General features: G+C 37.2%; 5 non-coding genes across 5 annotated transcripts; all 5 read left to right on the forward strand.

Annotated features, from left to right (window-relative positions):
* Window positions 1-253: 253 nt before the first annotated feature.
* Window positions 254-345, forward strand: Trnak-uuu (transfer RNA lysine (anticodon UUU)). Its single transcript is given in 2 exon segments — window positions 254-290; window positions 310-345. It is a non-coding gene; the product is annotated as a tRNA-Lys (tRNA).
* Window positions 346-4,981: 4,636 nt separating this feature from the next.
* Window positions 4,982-5,073, forward strand: Trnak-uuu (transfer RNA lysine (anticodon UUU)). The gene is given in 2 exon segments: window positions 4,982-5,018; window positions 5,038-5,073. It is a non-coding gene; the product is annotated as a tRNA-Lys (tRNA).
* Window positions 5,074-9,706: 4,633 nt separating this feature from the next.
* On the forward strand, window positions 9,707-9,798 carry Trnak-uuu (transfer RNA lysine (anticodon UUU)). The gene is given in 2 exon segments: window positions 9,707-9,743; window positions 9,763-9,798. It is a non-coding gene; the product is annotated as a tRNA-Lys (tRNA).
* Window positions 9,799-11,735: 1,937 nt separating this feature from the next.
* Window positions 11,736-11,827, forward strand: Trnak-uuu (transfer RNA lysine (anticodon UUU)). The gene is given in 2 exon segments: window positions 11,736-11,772; window positions 11,792-11,827. It is a non-coding gene; the product is annotated as a tRNA-Lys (tRNA).
* A 2,552-nt stretch (window positions 11,828-14,379) lies between these two features.
* Trnak-uuu (transfer RNA lysine (anticodon UUU)) lies at window positions 14,380-14,471 on the forward strand. Its single transcript is given in 2 exon segments — window positions 14,380-14,416; window positions 14,436-14,471. It is a non-coding gene; the product is annotated as a tRNA-Lys (tRNA).
* Window positions 14,472-18,581: the final 4,110 nt, after the last annotated feature.

Consider the following 18,581-nt stretch of genomic DNA (forward strand, 5'->3'; position numbering starts at 1 on the left):
TCTCTCAAGATCGTATGAAATCCTATCAGAGGAGATGGGTTCTGCTTTCCCTCAGTACTAAATAGCGTTCCTTTCGAAAACGCAAACCCATAAATCGGTGAAACATAAGGCACACCTGAACATTATTATATATATGTACCTCAGTTTGTCATGAACAATAGACGCTGAATGAATCGTCAACACACTGCAATACAAAAAGAAACTTTTTATCAATTTTGCTTTTATAGATAATATGAGAGATAAGTTTCTGTCCGCCCGCATAGCTCAGTCGGTAGAGCATCAGACTTTTATAGGTCAACCTTAGAAGTAATCTGAGGGTCGCGGGTTCGAGTCCCTCTGCGGGCGTAAACTATTTTTGCTTTATTGAATATTGTTTTTACTTCATTGAGTCGTTTATCTCTCCCGTGAGGCTATAATTTCGTCTTAAGTCTTACGATGAATTCATTCACGTCTGTTTATTAGTTTTTTTTCATTGTGTGTATATGGTTTATGTTTTCTCAAATGTGAGGCTATGTACATACGAGACTACTAACGTGCTTAAGAATATATATATATATATATATATATATATATATATATATATATATATATATATATGTGTGTGTGTGTGTGTGTATATACACAGACACAGACACACACACATTCACACACAGAGGTATGTACCCAGTAAATCATAAATCCGAAAGGAAGCACATACAATGTTATACACCAGTAGAGTATTCACAAAATATTATGGCAGGTTCACGGTTACCCAGGGTGTCGCATTGATAAGGCGCTTACTTTACACACATTGCTTCTAAATTTCCTCCGAAATTCATGGAAGAGAGGAAGAAAGGAAGACCCGAGACGTGGCCTCAATTCTAGTAACAGACTGGACTTCGCTTAAGATGTACAGCGAATGAGATGGTGATATTCCATTCAGAGAAACTGAAAGACATGAAATGTCCGTTTGTGTGTGTATGTGTGTGTATTTTTGGCGGGAGTTTTGCATTTAGCAAGAATTGGTTTGTATTTTATCTCTCGATCAATGGCTGGACAAGAGAAAAGGAAAGGCGATCTTTTGAAGTGGGTGTCGAATGAAGACACATGGACATTTTTATGACTGAACTTCTTTTGAAGTTGTGGTGAGAAGGGAGAATTGATGTGCGTGCGTATTTCTGTGTGTGTGTGTGTGTAAGTGTGTATGTTTGATAGGGTGTGCGCGACAGAGTTAGTAATGTTGATGGTGTATGTGTATATGAGAGAGGGAGAGAAAGAAAGAGAGAGAGAGAGAGAGAGAGATAACTGAAATTTATCATTCAGTTTATTTATTTATTAATATGTATATATGTATGAATGGCTTCAGTGACACACATTCACATACACGCAGGCACGAACGCACGAACGCAGGTTGTTTTAATCGATTTTCTCTGTAAGTATGGGGGCTAGGAAAAAATTGAAAGCGCGTTCCAATCTACGCACCCGTCTCCACACGTGTGTCATTTTTTCCGCGAATCCACCCTGCCGTTTGGCCGTGAAACTCAAGACAAGAAAGAATACAACGGTCGGCCAACTTCAATTTATATTACAGATATATATGTATGCATGTATGTATATACCGATTTTATCTGAAAAGGAATAATGTTGGAAAAGCATCGATTGAAATTGCGCTTGAGTTGTTGGAAACTTATTTTGTATTCAACATAGTTGGATATGTGGCGCTTTGAGAGATGTTTGATAACTCTGGAAGCAAAAAACGAAATATCTTGGAAGTCGATCGATCTACAATTAACAGCCGCGAAATCTCTCCAAGTTCGTACCCTAACATTTTAATAGAACAGAAAGTTGACAATCATATTTCCCCAAAATTTCAGTTAATTGATTTTTAAGTAGTTAGCTCCCTCACTTGCTGTTTTAATATGTTAATCGCGCTTAAATGAAAGTTTCGCTTTTCTGCCCTTTCATCGCGTTTTAGTCCATTTTAAGATTGAGCTGTCGTTTGGTTATTGTATCGATAAGGTCAAGCTGCCATGTATATATTTCGTCATTCATTCAAATTAAGAACTGTCGTTACCAGGTTTTCGATTTTCTAAGTTTAAATAGTTTTCTTTCAAAAAAGCTAACCCACACAAGTGGAAAAATTAATTGGTGAGACATTAAACATACATGAACCTTATTATGTATTTGTACTTCAGTTTGGCATAAACAATAGACGCTCAATGAATTGTCATCAAACTGCAATACAAAAAGAAAGGTTGTATCAACTTTGCTTCTATAGATAATGTGACAAGCAATCAGATATCCGCCCGCATAGCTCAGTCGGTAGAGCATCAGACTTTTATAGGTCAACCTTACAAGTAATCTAAGGGTCGCGGGTTCGAGTCCCTCTGCGGGCGTAAACCGTTTTTGCATTATTGAATATTCTTTTCACTTTATTGTGTCATTTCTCCTTTTCGGGAGGCTATAATTTCGTCTGAAGTTTTACGATGAATTCATTCACGTCTGTTTATTTAACTTTTTTTCATTGTATGTATATTGTTCATGTTTTTTAAAAATGAGCGGCTATCTACATCGTAATCTACTAACGTGCATAGGTATATATGTATATATACAGACAAACACACACACACACACACACACACACACACACACACACACACACACACACACACACACACACACACACACACACGTTCACACACAGAGATATGTCGCCAGTAAATCATAAACCCGAAAGAATGCACATTCAAAGTTATACACCAGTAGAGTATTCACAGAATGTTGGTTATGGCAGGTTCACAGAATTACCCAAAGTTTCGCGTTCATAAGGCGCTTACTTTCCACACATCTCGTTTGATCCTAATGGACCGTGACTTATAACTTCTCTTTAATGGTCGGTGGCCTATAACCTTTCTTTGAACAGAGATTATAGGCCACCGGTCATTAGAGCCTGTTACAGGATGTAACAACATATAATTAAGTTTCTTAGCCATTTTCTTTGCTCCTTCTTCAGATTAACCAGAGTGATGAGTTAGTATAGCATTCCATTCAAGAGTCTCCATCTTTAACGCCAACCTCAAACAACCAGCTGCCTTCAAAGATTCTTTTTCATAAGCAAAACTGTAGTCCAGAAGTGATAATTCATGTATGTAAAAGACTAGTGCCAGCGTTTTGGTTTCAAAATTAGCAACCTTTCAATAGCGCCGAAGAAATCGATAAGAGAGAGGGATACCCAATCGAAAGTCCACAGCAACAAAAGTTTTCTTCTCCATATCAAATAGTTTCTCCATTGAATAAGCATTGTCACACATATACAACAAATCATCACAGTGGAAGGAGAGGCCGGTCCCATGAGTAGGTAGATATATATATATATATATATATATATATATATATATATATATATATATATATATATATATATATATATATACACACACACGCACACACATTTATATTGTCCTGTTTTTTTGTTACGAATTTGTTACCGCAAAAAATCTCAAATTTTATCTACTTTGGTTTGCGCGAAGGACTGTTTTAACGAAGTCGCATCTTGTCCCTACATTCAAAACACGGAGTAGATAAAACAAGGGACAACCGATGAAGGGAATATTCTTTATCTTGCCTGTCTCGTCTCTATTTGTTTCTTTCGTTATTCTCAAAAAAATTCGTTTTCTAATTTTTTGTTTATGTTCTAGTTTCTGATATTGTTGACGCTTTTTGATGTCCTGTACCTATATATGCTGTGTGGTAAGTAGCTTGCTTACCAACCACATGGTTCCGGGTTCATTCCCACTGCGTGGCATCTTGGGCAAGTGTCTTCTACTATTGACTCAAGCCGACCAAAGCCTTGTGAGTGGATTTGGTAGACGGAAACTGAAAGAAGCCCGTTGTATATATGTATATATATATATATATATGTGTGTGTGTATGTTTGTGTGTCCTTGTTTGCCCCCCCCCCCCCCAACATCGCTTGATCCCGATGGTGGTATGTTTACATCCCCGTAACTTAGCGGTTCGGCAAAAGAGAATGATAGAATATGTCCAAGGCCGCAGTTAAATGACGGAAACAAGTAAAAGATTAAAAAGAGTATATATATATATATACACACACATATATATCAATAATATATGAGTATATGTATATATATGTACATAACTTCATCTACATGTATATATACATGCATATCTGGGTACATGACGTTGCAAAAAACATGGACAAAATGATAAACAAGGTACAGAAAACACACAGGCCACATAGAGAACATTTCCTTCATCAGCTGGCACCATTATAACACTTGCGTTTCGAAGAGTTAGGGCAGGACGCATCGTTGCAATGGCTCTTCCAACGGACACAAATTAAATTTGTTCCATGGAGGAATATAGTGGCGGACAGAAAACAAAACAGGTAAACGAAACAGTGAAATAAACAAACAAAGAAGGCTATACGGCCAGACGTGAAAAAGTATGTGTATATGGAACGCTGTGAAGCACGAACTGGAATGAAACGGGACGAGGAACGTTCGAGTGTGATTGGCGGGGCCAAGATATATATATATATATATATATATATATATATATATATATATACATACATATATTTTTTAAGTTCAAATCACTTCACGTCCTACAAAGGTGTCATCAGAGTTGAGTCGTTGCACTCGTACTTTGCGTTTCCACTCTATTGCAAGAATTCTGGAACATCTCCAGTTCTCTCCACTTACAGTTTTCCCCATTTTCCCCTTGAGCTCTCTCAAGATCGTATGAAATCCTATCAGAGGAGATGGGTTCTGCTTTCCCTCAGTACTAAATAGCGTTCCTTTCGAAAACGCAAACCCATAAATCGGTGAAACATAAGGCACACCTGAACATTATTATATATATGTACCTCAGTTTGTCATGAACAATAGACGCTGAATGAATCGTCAACACACTGCAATACAAAAAGAAACTTTTTATCAATTTTGCTTTTATAGATAATATGAGAGATAAGTTTCTGTCCGCCCGCATAGCTCAGTCGGTAGAGCATCAGACTTTTATAGGTCAACCTTAGAAGTAATCTGAGGGTCGCGGGTTCGAGTCCCTCTGCGGGCGTAAACTATTTTTGCTTTATTGAATATTGTTTTTACTTCATTGAGTCGTTTATCTCTCCCGTGAGGCTATAATTTCGTCTTAAGTCTTACGATGAATTCATTCACGTCTGTTTATTAGTTTTTTTTCATTGTGTGTATATGGTTTATGTTTTCTCAAATGTGAGGCTATGTACATACGAGACTACTAACGTGCTTAAGAATATATATATATATATATATATATATATATATATATATATATATATATATATATATATATATATGTGTGTGTGTGTGTGTGTATATACACAGACACAGACACACACACATTCACACACAGAGGTATGTACCCAGTAAATCATAAATCCGAAAGGAAGCACATACAATGTTATACACCAGTAGAGTATTCACAAAATATTATGGCAGGTTCACGGTTACCCAGGGTGTCGCATTGATAAGGCGCTTACTTTACACACATTGCTTCTAAATTTCCTCCGAAATTCATGGAAGAGAGGAAGAAAGGAAGACCCGAGACGTGGCCTCAATTCTAGTAACAGACTGGACTTCGCTTAAGATGTACAGCGAATGAGATGGTGATATTCCATTCAGAGAAACTGAAAGACATGAAATGTCCGTTTGTGTGTGTATGTGTGTGTATTTTTGGCGGGAGTTTTGCATTTAGCAAGAATTGGTTTGTATTTTATCTCTCGATCAATGGCTGGACAAGAGAAAAGGAAAGGCGATCTTTTGAAGTGGGTGTCGAATGAAGACACATGGACATTTTTATGACTGAACTTCTTTTGAAGTTGTGGTGAGAAGGGAGAATTGATGTGCGTGCGTATTTCTGTGTGTGTGTGTGTGTAAGTGTGTATGTTTGATAGGGTGTGCGCGACAGAGTTAGTAATGTTGATGGTGTATGTGTATATGAGAGAGGGAGAGAAAGAAAGAGAGAGAGAGAGAGAGAGAGATGACTGAAATTTATCATTCAGTTTATTTATTTATTAATATGTATATATGTATGAATGGCTTCAGTGACACACATTCACATACACGCAGGCACGAACGCACGAACGCAGGTTGTTTTAATCGATTTTCTCTGTAAGTATGGGGGCTAGGAAAAAATTGAAAGCGCGTTCCAATCTACGCACCCGTCTCCACACGTGTGTCATTTTTTCCGCGAATCCACCCTGCCGTTTGGCCGTGAAACTCAAGACAAGAAAGAATACAACGGTCGGCCAACTTCAATTTATATTACAGATATATATGTATGCATGTATGTATATACCGATTTTATCTGAAAAGGAATAATGTTGGAAAAGCATCGATTGAAATTGCGCTTGAGTTGTTGGAAACTTATTTTGTATTCAACATAGTTGGATATGTGGCGCTTTGAGAGATGTTTGATAACTCTGGAAGCAAAAAACGAAATATCTTGGAAGTCGATCGATCTACAATTAACAGCCGCGAAATCTCTCCAAGTTCGTACCCTAACATTTTAATAGAACAGAAAGTTGACAATCATATTTCCCCAAAATTTCAGTTAATTGATTTTTAAGTAGTTAGCTCCCTCACTTGCTGTTTTAATATGTTAATCGCGCTTAAATGAAAGTTTCGCTTTTCTGCCCTTTCATCGCGTTTTAGTCCATTTTAAGATTGAGCTGTCGTTTGGTTATTGTATCGATAAGGTCAAGCTGCCATGTATATATTTCGTCATTCATTCAAATTAAGAACTGTCGTTACCAGGTTTTCGATTTTCTAAGTTTAAATAGTTTTCTTTCAAAAAAGCTAACCCACACAAGTGGAAAAATTAATTGGTGAGACATTAAACATACATGAACCTTATTATGTATTTGTACTTCAGTTTGGCATAAACAATAGACGCTCAATGAATTGTCATCAAACTGCAATACAAAAAGAAAGGTTGTATCAACTTTGCTTCTATAGATAATGTGACAAGCAATCAGATATCCGCCCGCATAGCTCAGTCGGTAGAGCATCAGACTTTTATAGGTCAACCTTACAAGTAATCTAAGGGTCGCGGGTTCGAGTCCCTCTGCGGGCGTAAACCGTTTTTGCATTATTGAATATTCTTTTCACTTTATTGTGTCATTTCTCCTTTTCGGGAGGCTATAATTTCGTCTGAAGTTTTACGATGAATTCATTCACGTCTGTTTATTTAACTTTTTTTCATTGTATGTATATTGTTCATGTTTTTTAAAAATGAGCGGCTATCTACATCGTAATCTACTAACGTGCATAGGTATATATGTATATATACAGACAAACACACACACACACACACACACACACACACACACACACACACACACACACACACACACACACGTTCACACACAGAGATATGTCGCCAGTAAATCATAAACCCGAAAGAATGCACATTCAAAGTTATACACCAGTAGAGTATTCACAGAATGTTGGTTATGGCAGGTTCACAGAATTACCCAAAGTTTCGCGTTCATAAGGCGCTTACTTTCCACACATCTCGTTTGATCCTAATGGACCGTGACTTATAACTTCTCTTTAATGGTCGGTGGCCTATAACCTTTCTTTGAACAGAGATTATAGGCCACCGGTCATTAGAGCCTGTTACAGGATGTAACAACATATAATTAAGTTTCTTAGCCATTTTCTTTGCTCCTTCTTCAGATTAACCAGAGTGATGAGTTAGTATAGCATTCCATTCAAGAGTCTCCATCTTTAACGCCAACCTCAAACAACCAGCTGCCTTCAAAGATTCTTTTTCATAAGCAAAACTGTAGTCCAGAAGTGATAATTCATGTATGTAAAAGACTAGTGCCAGCGTTTTGGTTTCAAAATTAGCAACCTTTCAATAGCGCCGAAGAAATCGATAAGAGAGAGGGATACCCAATCGAAAGTCCACAGCAACAAAAGTTTTCTTCTCCATATCAAATAGTTTCTCCATTGAATAAGCATTGTCACACATATACAACAAATCATCACAGTGGAAGGAGAGGCCGGTCCCATGAGTAGGTAGATATATATATATATATATATATATATATATATATATATATATATATATATATATATATATATATATATATATACACACACACGCACACACATTTATATTGTCCTGTTTTTTTGTTACGAATTTGTTACCGCAAAAAATCTCAAATTTTATCTACTTTGGTTTGCGCGAAGGACTGTTTTAACGAAGTCGCATCTTGTCCCTACATTCAAAACACGGAGTAGATAAAACAAGGGACAACCGATGAAGGGAATATTCTTTATCTTGCCTGTCTCGTCTCTATTTGTTTCTTTCGTTATTCTCAAAAAAATTCGTTTTCTAATTTTTTGTTTATGTTCTAGTTTCTGATATTGTTGACGCTTTTTGATGTCCTGTACCTATATATGCTGTGTGGTAAGTAGCTTGCTTACCAACCACATGGTTCCGGGTTCATTCCCACTGCGTGGCATCTTGGGCAAGTGTCTTCTACTATTGACTCAAGCCGACCAAAGCCTTGTGAGTGGATTTGGTAGACGGAAACTGAAAGAAGCCCGTTGTATATATGTATATATATATATATATATGTGTGTGTGTATGTTTGTGTGTCCTTGTTTGCCCCCCCCCCCCCCCAACATCGCTTGATCCCGATGGTGGTATGTTTACATCCCCGTAACTTAGCGGTTCGGCAAAAGAGAATGATAGAATATGTCCAAGGCCGCAGTTAAATGACGGAAACAAGTAAAAGATTAAAAAGAGTATATATATATATATACACACACATATATATCAATAATATATGAGTATATGTATATATATGTACATAACTTCATCTACATGTATATATACATGCATATCTGGGTACATGACGTTGCAAAAAACATGGACAAAATGATAAACAAGGTACAGAAAACACACAGGCCACATAGAGAACATTTCCTTCATCAGCTGGCACCATTATAACACTTGCGTTTCGAAGAGTTAGGGCAGGACGCATCGTTGCAATGGCTCTTCCAACGGACACAAATTAAATTTGTTCCATGGAGGAATATAGTGGCGGACAGAAAACAAAACAGGTAAACGAAACAGTGAAATAAACAAACAAAGAAGGCTATACGGCCAGACGTGAAAAAGTATGTGTATATGGAACGCTGTGAAGCACGAACTGGAATGAAACGGGACGAGGAACGTTCGAGTGTGATTGGCGGGGCCAAGATATATATATATATATATATATATATATATATATATATACATACATATATTTTTTAAGTTCAAATCACTTCACGTCCTACAAAGGTGTCATCAGAGTTGAGTCGTTGCACTCGTACTTTGCGTTTCCACTCTATTGCAAGAATTCTGGAACATCTCCAGTTCTCTCCACTTACAGTTTTCCCCATTTTCCCCTTGAGCTCTCTCAAGATCGTATGAAATCCTATCAGAGGAGATGGGTTCTGCTTTCCCTCAGTACTAAATAGCGTTCCTTTCGAAAACGCAAACCCATAAATCGGTGAAACATAAGGCACACCTGAACATTATCATATATATGTACCTCAGTTTGTCATGAACAATAGACGCTGAATGAATCGTCAACACACTGCAATACAAAAAGAAACTTTTTATCAATTTTGCTTTTATAGATAATATGAGAGATAAGTTTCTGTCCGCCCGCATAGCTCAGTCGGTAGAGCATCAGACTTTTATAGGTCAACCTTAGAAGTAATCTGAGGGTCGCGGGTTCGAGTCCCTCTGCGGGCGTAAACTATTTTTGCTTTATTGAATATTGTTTTTACTTCATTGAGTCGTTTATCTCTCCCGTGAGGCTATAATTTCGTCTTAAGTCTTACGATGAATTCATTCACGTCTGTTTATTAGTTTTTTTTCATTGTGTGTATATGGTTTATGTTTTCTCAAATGTGAGGCTATGTACATACGAGACTACTAACGTGCTTAAGAATATATATATATATATATATATATATATATATATATATATATATATATATATATATATATGTGTGTGTGTGTGTGTATATACACAGACACAGACACACACACATTCACACACAGAGGTATGTCCCCAGTAAATCATAAATCCGAAAGGAAGCACATACAATGTTATACACCAGTAGAGTATTCACAAAATATTATGGCAGGTTCACGGTTACCCAGGGTGTCGCATTGATAAGGCGCTTACTTTACACACATTGCTTCTAAATTTCCTCCGAAATTCATGGAAGAGAGGAAGAAAGGAAGACCCGAGACGTGGCCTCAATTCTAGTAACAGACTGGACTTCGCTTAAGATGTACAGCGAATGAGATGGTGATATTCCATTCAGAGAAACTGAAAGACATGAAATGTCCGTTTGTGTGTGTATGTGTGTGTATTTTTGGCGGGAGTTTTGCATTTAGCAAGAATTGGTTTGTGTTTTATCTCTCGAGCAATGGCTGGACAAGAGAAAAGGAAAGGCGATCTTTTGAAGTGGGTGTCGAATGAAGACACATGGACATTTTTATGACTGAACTTCTTTTGAAGTTGTGGTGAGAAGGGAGAATTGATGTGCGTGCGTATTTCTGTGTGTGTGTGTGTGTATGTTTGATGGGGTGTGCGCGACAGAGTTAGTAATGTTGATGGTGTATGTGTATATGAGAGAGGGAGAGAAAGAAAGAAAGAGAGAGAGAGAGAGAGAGATGACTGAAATTTATCATTCAGTTTATTTATTTATTAAAAATGTATATATGTATGAATGGCTTCAGTGACTCACATTCACATACACGCAGGCACGAACGCACGAACGCAGGTTGTTTTAATCGATTTTCTCTGTAAGTATGGGGGCTAGGAAAAAATAGAAAGCGCGTTCCAATCTACGCACCCGTCTCCACACGTGTGTCATTTTTTCCGCGAATCCACCCAGCCGTTTGGCCGTGAAACTCAAGACAAGAAAGAATACAACGGTCGGCCAACTTCAATTTATATTACAGATATATATGTATGCATGTATGTATATACCGATTTTATCTGAAAAGGAATAATGTTGGAAAAGCATCGATTGAAATTGCGCTTGAGTTGTTAGAAACTTATTTTGTATTCAACATAGTTGGATATGTGGCGCTTTGAGAGATGTTTGATAACTCTGGAAGCAAAAAACGAAATATCTTGGAAGTCGATCGATCTACAATTAACAGCCGCGAAATCTCTCCAAGTTCGTACCCTAACATTTTAATAGAACAGAAAGTTGACAATCATGTTTCCCCAAAATTTCAGTTAATTGATTTTTAAGTAGTTAGCTCCCTCACTTGCTGTTTTAATATGTTAATCGCGCTTAAATGAAAGTTTCGCTTTTCTGCCCTTTCATCGCGTTTTAGTCCATTTTAAGATTGAGCTGTCGTTTGGTTATTGTATCGATAAGGTCAAGCTGCCATGTATATATTTCGTCATTCATTCAAATTAAGAACTGTCGTTACCAGGTTTTCGATTTTCTAAGTTTAAATAGTTTTCTTTCAAAAAAGCTAACCCACACAAGTGGAAAAATTAATTGGTGAGACATTAAACATACATGAACCTTATTATGTATTTGTACTTCAGTTTGGCATAAACAATAGACGCTCAATGAATTGTCATCAAACTGCAATACAAAAAGAAAGGTTGTATCAACTTTGCTTCTATAGATAATGTGACAAGCAATCAAATATCCGCCCGCATAGCTCAGTCGGTAGAGCATCAGACTTTTATAGGTCAACCTTACAAGTAATCTGAGGGTCGCGGGTTCGAGTCCCTCTGCGGGCGTTAACCGTTTTTGCATTATTGAATATTCTTTTCACTTTATTGTGTCATTTCTCCTTTTCGGCAGGCTATAATTTCGTCTGAAGTTTTACGATGAATTCATTCACGTCTGTTTATTTAACTTTTTTTCATTGTATGTATATTGTTCATGTTTTTTAAAAATGAGCGGCTATCTACATCGTAATCTACTAACGTGCATAGGTATATATGTATATATACAGACAAACACACACACACACACACACACACACACACACACACACACACACACGTTCACACACAGAGATATGTCGCCAGTAAATCATAAACCCGAAAGAATGCACATTCAAAGTTATACACCAGTAGAGTATTCACAGAATGTTGGTTATGGCAGGTTCACAGAATTACCCAAAGTTTCGCGTTCATAAGGCGCTTACTTTCCACACATCTCGTTTGATCCTAATGGACCGTGACTTATAACTTCTCTTTAATGGTCGGTGGCCTATAACCTTTCTTTGAACAGAGATTATAGGCCACCGGTCATTAGAGCCTGTTACAGGATGTAACAACATATAATTAAGTTTCTTAGCCATTTTCTTTGCTCCTTCTTCAGATTAACCAGAGTGATGAGTTAGTATAGCATTCCATTCAAGAGTCTCCATCTTTAACGCCAACCTCAAACAACCAGCTGCCTTCAAAGATTCTTTTTCATAAGCAAAACTGTAGTCCAGAAGTGATAATTCATGTATGTAAAAGACTAGTGCCAGCGTTTTGGTTTCAAAATTAGCAACCTTTCAATAGCGCCGAAGAAATCGATAAGAGAGAGGGATACCCAATCGAAAGTCCACAGCAACAAAAGTTTTCTTCTCCATATCAAATAGTTTCTCCATTGAATAAGCATTGTCACACATATACAACAAATCATCACAGTGGAAGGAGAGGCCGGTCCCATGAGTAGGTAGATATATATATATATATATATATATATATATATATATATATATATACACACACACACACGCACACACATTTATATTGTCCTGTTTTTTGTGACGAATTTGTTACCGCAAAAAATCTCAAATTTTATCTACTTTGGTTTGCGCGAAGGACTGTTTTAACGAAGTCGCATCTTGTCCCTACATTCAAAACACGGAGTAGATAAAACAAGGGACAACCGATGAAGGGAATATTCTTTATCTTGCCTGTCTCGTCTCTATTTGTTTCTTTCGTTATTCTCAAAAAAATTCGTTTTCTAATTTTTTGTTTATGTTCTAGTTTCTGATATTGTTGACGCTTTTTGATGTCCTGTACCTATATATGCTGTGTGGTAAGTAGCTTGCTTACCAACCACATGGTTCCGGGTTCATTCCCACTGCGTGGCATCTTGGGCAAGTGTCTTCTACTATTGACTCAAGCCGACCAAAGCCTTGTGAGTGGATTTGGTAGACGGAAACTGAAAGAAGCCCGTTGTATATATGTATATATATATATATATATGTGTGTGTGTATGTTTGTGTGTCCTTGTTTGCCCCCCCCCCCCCAACATCGCTTGATCCCGATGGTGGTATGTTTACATCCCCGTAACTTAGCGGTTCGGCAAAAGAGAATGATAGAATATGTCCAAGGCCGCAGTTAAATGACGGAAACAAGTAAAAGATTAAAAAGAGTATATATATATATATATACACACACATATATATCAATAATATATGAGTATATGTATATATATGTACATAACTTCATCTACATGTATATATACATGCATATCTGGGTACATGACGTTGCAAAAAACATGGACAAAATGATAAACAAGGTACAGAAAACACACAGGCCACATAGAGAACATTTCCTTCATCAGCTGGCACCATTATAACACTTGCGTTTCGAAGAGTTAGGGCAGGACGCATCGTTGCAATGGCTCTTCCAACGGACACAAATTAAATTTGTTCCATGGAGGAATATAGTGGCGGACAGAAAACAAAACAGGTAAACGAAACAGTGAAATAAACAAACAAAGAAGGCTATACGGCCAGACGTGAAAAAGTATGTGTATATGGAACGCTGTGAAGCACGAACTGGAATGAAACGGGACGAGGAACGTTCGAGTGTGACTGGCGGGGCCAAGATATATATATATATATATATATATATATATATATATATACATACATATATTTTTTAAGTTCAAATCACTTCACGTCCTACAAAGGTGTCATCAGAGTTGAGTCGTTGCACTCGTACTTTGCGTTTCCACTCTATTGCAAGAATTCTGGAACATCTCCAGTTCTCTCCACTTACAGTTTTCCCCATTTTCCCCTTGAGCTCTCTCAAGATCGTATGAAATCCTATCAGAGGAGATGGGTTCTGCTTTCCCTCAGTACTAAATAGCGTTCCTTTCGAAAACGCAAACCCATAAATCGGTGAAACATAAGGCACACCTGAACATTATCATATATATGTACCTCAGTTTGTCATGAACAATAGACGCTGAATGAATCGTCAACACACTGCAATACAAAAAGAAACTTTTTATCAATTTTGCTTTTATAGATAATATGAGAGATAAGTTTCTGTCCGCCCGCATAGCTCAGTCGGTAGAGCATCAGACTTTTATAGGTCAACCTTAGAAGTAATCTGAGGGTCGCGGGTTCGAGTCCCTCTGCGGGCGTAAACTATTTTTGCTTTATTGAATATTGTTTTTACTTCATTGAGTCGTTTATCTCTCCCGTGAGGCTATAATTTCGTCTTAAGTCTTACGATGAATTCATTCACGTCTGTTTATTAGTTTTTTTTCATTGTGTGTATATGGTTTATGTTTTCTCAAATGTGAGGCTATGTACATACGAGACTACTAACGTGCTTAAGAATATATATATATATATATATATATATATATATATATATATATATATATATATATATATATATATATGTGTGTGTGTGTGTGTGTGTATATACACAGACACAGACACACACACATTCACACACAGAGGTATGTCCCCAGTAAATCATAAATCCGAAAGGAAGCACATACAATGTTATACACCAGTAGAGTATTCACAAAATATTATGGCAGGTTCACGGTTACCCAGGGTGTCGCATTGATAAGGCGCTTACTTTACACACATTGCTTCTAAATTTCCTCCGAAATTCATGGAAGAGAGGAAGAAAGGAAGACCCGAGACGTGGCCTCAATTCTAGTAACAGACTGGACTTCGCTTAAGATGTACAGCGAATGAGATGGTGATATTCCATTCAGAGAAACTGAAAGACATGAAATGTCCGTTTGTGTGTGTATGTGTGTGTATTTTTGGCGGGAGTTTTGCATTTAGCAAGAATTGGTTTGTGTTTTATCTCTCGATCAATGGCTGGACAAGAGAAAAGGAAAGGCGATCTTTTGAAGTGGGTGTCGAATGAAGACACATGGACATTTTTATGACTGAACTTCTTTTGAAGTTGTGGTGAGAAGGGAGAATTGATGTGCGTGCGTATTTCTGTGTGTGTGTGTGTGTGTAAGTGTGTATGTTTGATGGGGTGTGCGCGACAGAGTTAGTAATGTTGATGGTGTATGTGTATATGAGAGAGGGAGAGAAAGAAAGAAAGAGAGAGAGAGAGAGAGAGATGACTGAAATTTATCATTCAGTTTATTTATTTATTAATATGTATATATGTATGAATGGCTTCAGTGACTCACATTCACATACACGCAGGCACGAACGCACGAACGCAGGTTGTTTTAATCGATTTTCTCTGTAAGTATGGGGGCTAGGAAAAAATAGAAAGCGCGTTCCAATCTACGCACCCGTCTCCACACGTGTGTCATTTTTTCCGCGAATCCACCCAGCCGTTTGGCCGTGAAACTCAAGACAAGAAAGAATACAACGGTCGGCCAACTTCAATTTATATTACAGATATATATGTATGCATGTATGTATATACCGATTTTATCTGAAAAGGAATAATGTTGGAAAAGCATCGATTGAAATTGCGCTTGAGTTGTTGGAAACTTATTTTGTATTCAACATAGTTGGATATGTGGCGCTTTGAGAGATGTTTGATAACTCTGGAAGCAAAAAACGAAATATCTTGGAAGTCGATCGATCTACAATTAACAGCCGCGAAATCTCTCCAAGTTCGTACCCTAACATTTTAATAGAACAGAAAGTTGACAATCATATTTCCCCAAAATTTCAGTTAATTGATTTTTAAGTAGTTAGCTCCCTCACTTGCTGTTTTAATATGTTAATCGCGCTTAAATGAAAGTTTCGCTTTTCTGCCCTTTCATCGCGTTTTAGTCCATTTTAAGATTGAGCTGTCGTTTGGTTATTGTATCGATAAGGTCAAGCTGCCATGTATATATTTCGTCATTCATTCAAATTAAGAACTGTCGTTACCAGGTTTTCGATTTTCTAAGTTTAAATAGTTTTCTTTCAAAAAAGCTAACCCACACAAGTGGAAAAATTAATTGGTGAGACATTAAACATACATGAACCTTATTATGTATTTGTACTTCAGTTTGGCATAAACAATAGACGCTCAATGAATTGTCATCAAACTGCAATACAAAAAGAAAGGTTGTATCAACTTTGCTTCTATAGATAATGTGACAAGCAATCAGATGTCCGCCCGCATAGCTCAGTCGGTAGAGCATCAGACTTTTATAGGTCAACCTTAGAAGTAATCTGAGGGTCGCGACTTCGAGTCCCTCTGCGGGCGTAAACCTTTTTTGCATTATTGAATATTCTTTTCACTTTATTGTGTCATTTCTCCTTTTCGGGAGGCTATAATTTCGTCTGAAGTTTTACGATGAATTCATTCACGTCTGTTTATTTAACTTTTTTTCATTGTATGTATATTGTTCATGTTTTTTAAAAATGAGCGGCTATCTACATCGTAATCTACTAACGTGCTTAGGTATATATGTATATATACAGACAAACACACACACACACACACACACACACACACATATACACGTTCACACACAGAGATATGTCGCCAGTAAATCATAAACCTGAAAGAATGCACATTCAAAGTTATACACCAGTAGAGTATTCACAGAATGTTGGTTATGGCAGGTTCACAGAATTACCCAATGTTTCCCGTTCATAAGGCGCTTACTTTCCACACATCTCGTTTGATCCTAATGGACCGTGACTTATAACTTTTCTTTAATGGTCGGTGGCCTATAACCTTTCTTTGAACAGAGATTATAGGCCACCGGTCATTAGAGCCTATTACAGGATGTAACAACATATAATTAAGTTTCTTAGCCATTTTCTTTGCTCCTTCTTCAGATTAACCAGAGTGATGAGTTAGTATAGCATTCCATTCAAGTGTCTCCATCTTTAACGCCAACCTCAAACAACCAGCTGCCTTCAAAGATTCTTTTTCATAAGCAAAACTGTAGTCCAGAAGTGATAATTCATGTATGTAAAAGACTAGTGCCAGCGTTTTGGTTTCAAAATTAGCAACCTTTCAATAGCGCCGAAGAAATCGATAAGAGAGAGGGATACCCAATCGAAAGTCCACAGCAACAAAAGTCTTCTTCTCCATATCAAATAGTTTCTCCATTGAATAAGCATTGTCACACATATACAACAAATCATCACAGTGGAAGGAGAGGCCGGTCCCATGAGTAGGTAGATATATATATATATATATATATATATATATATATATATATATATATATATATATATATATATATATACACACACACACGCACACACATTTATATTGTCCTGTTTTTTGTTACGAATTTGTTACCGCAAAAAATCTCAAATTTATTTACTTTGGTTTGCGCGAAGGACTGTTTTAACGAAGTCGCATCTTGTCCCTACATTCAAAACACGGAGTAGCTAAAACAAGGGACAACCGATGAAGGGAATATTCTTTATCTCGCCTGTCTCGTCTCTATTTGTTTCTTTCGTTATTCTAAAAAAAATTCGTTTTCTAAGTTTATTTTTTATGTTCTAGTTTCTGATATTGTTGACGCTTTTTGATGTCCTGTACCTATATATGCTGTGTGGTAAGTAGCTTGCTTACCAACCACATGGTTCCGGGTTCATTCCCACTGCGTGGCATCTTGGGCAAGTGTCTTCTACTATTGACTCAAGCCGACCAAAGCCTTGTGAGTGGATTTGGTAGACGTAAACTGAAAGAAGCCCGTTGTATATATGTATATATATATATATATATATATGTGTGTGTGTGTATGTTTGTGTGTCCTTGTTTGCCCCCCCCCCCCCCCCCCACATCGCTTGATCCCGATGGTGGTATGTTTACGTCCCCGTAACTTAGCGGTTCGGCAAAAGAGAATGATAGAATATGTCCAAGGCCGCAGTTAAATGACGGAAACAAGTAAAAGATTAAAAGGAGTATATATATATACACACACATATATATCAATAATATATGAGTATATGTATATATATGTACATAACTTCATCTACATGTATATATACATGCATATCTGGGTACATGACGTTGCAAAAAACATGGACAAAATGATAAACAAGGTACAGAAAACACACAGGCCACATAGAGAACATTTCCTTCATCAGCTGGCACCATTATAACACTTGCGTTTCGAAGAGTTAGGGCAGGACGCATCGTTGCAATGGCTCTTCCAACGGACACAAATTAAATTTGTTCCATGGAGGAATATAGTGGCGGACAGAAAACAAAACAGGTAAACGAAACAGTGAAATAAACAAACAAAGAAGGCTATACGGCCAGACGTGAAAAAGTATGTGTATATGGAACGCTGTGAAGC

This window comes from Octopus bimaculoides, chromosome 9, assembly GCF_046866305.1.
Source record: "Octopus bimaculoides isolate indiv1 chromosome 9, ASM4686630v1, whole genome shotgun sequence".
Classification (NCBI taxonomy): Eukaryota; Metazoa; Mollusca; class Cephalopoda; order Octopoda; family Octopodidae; genus Octopus; species Octopus bimaculoides.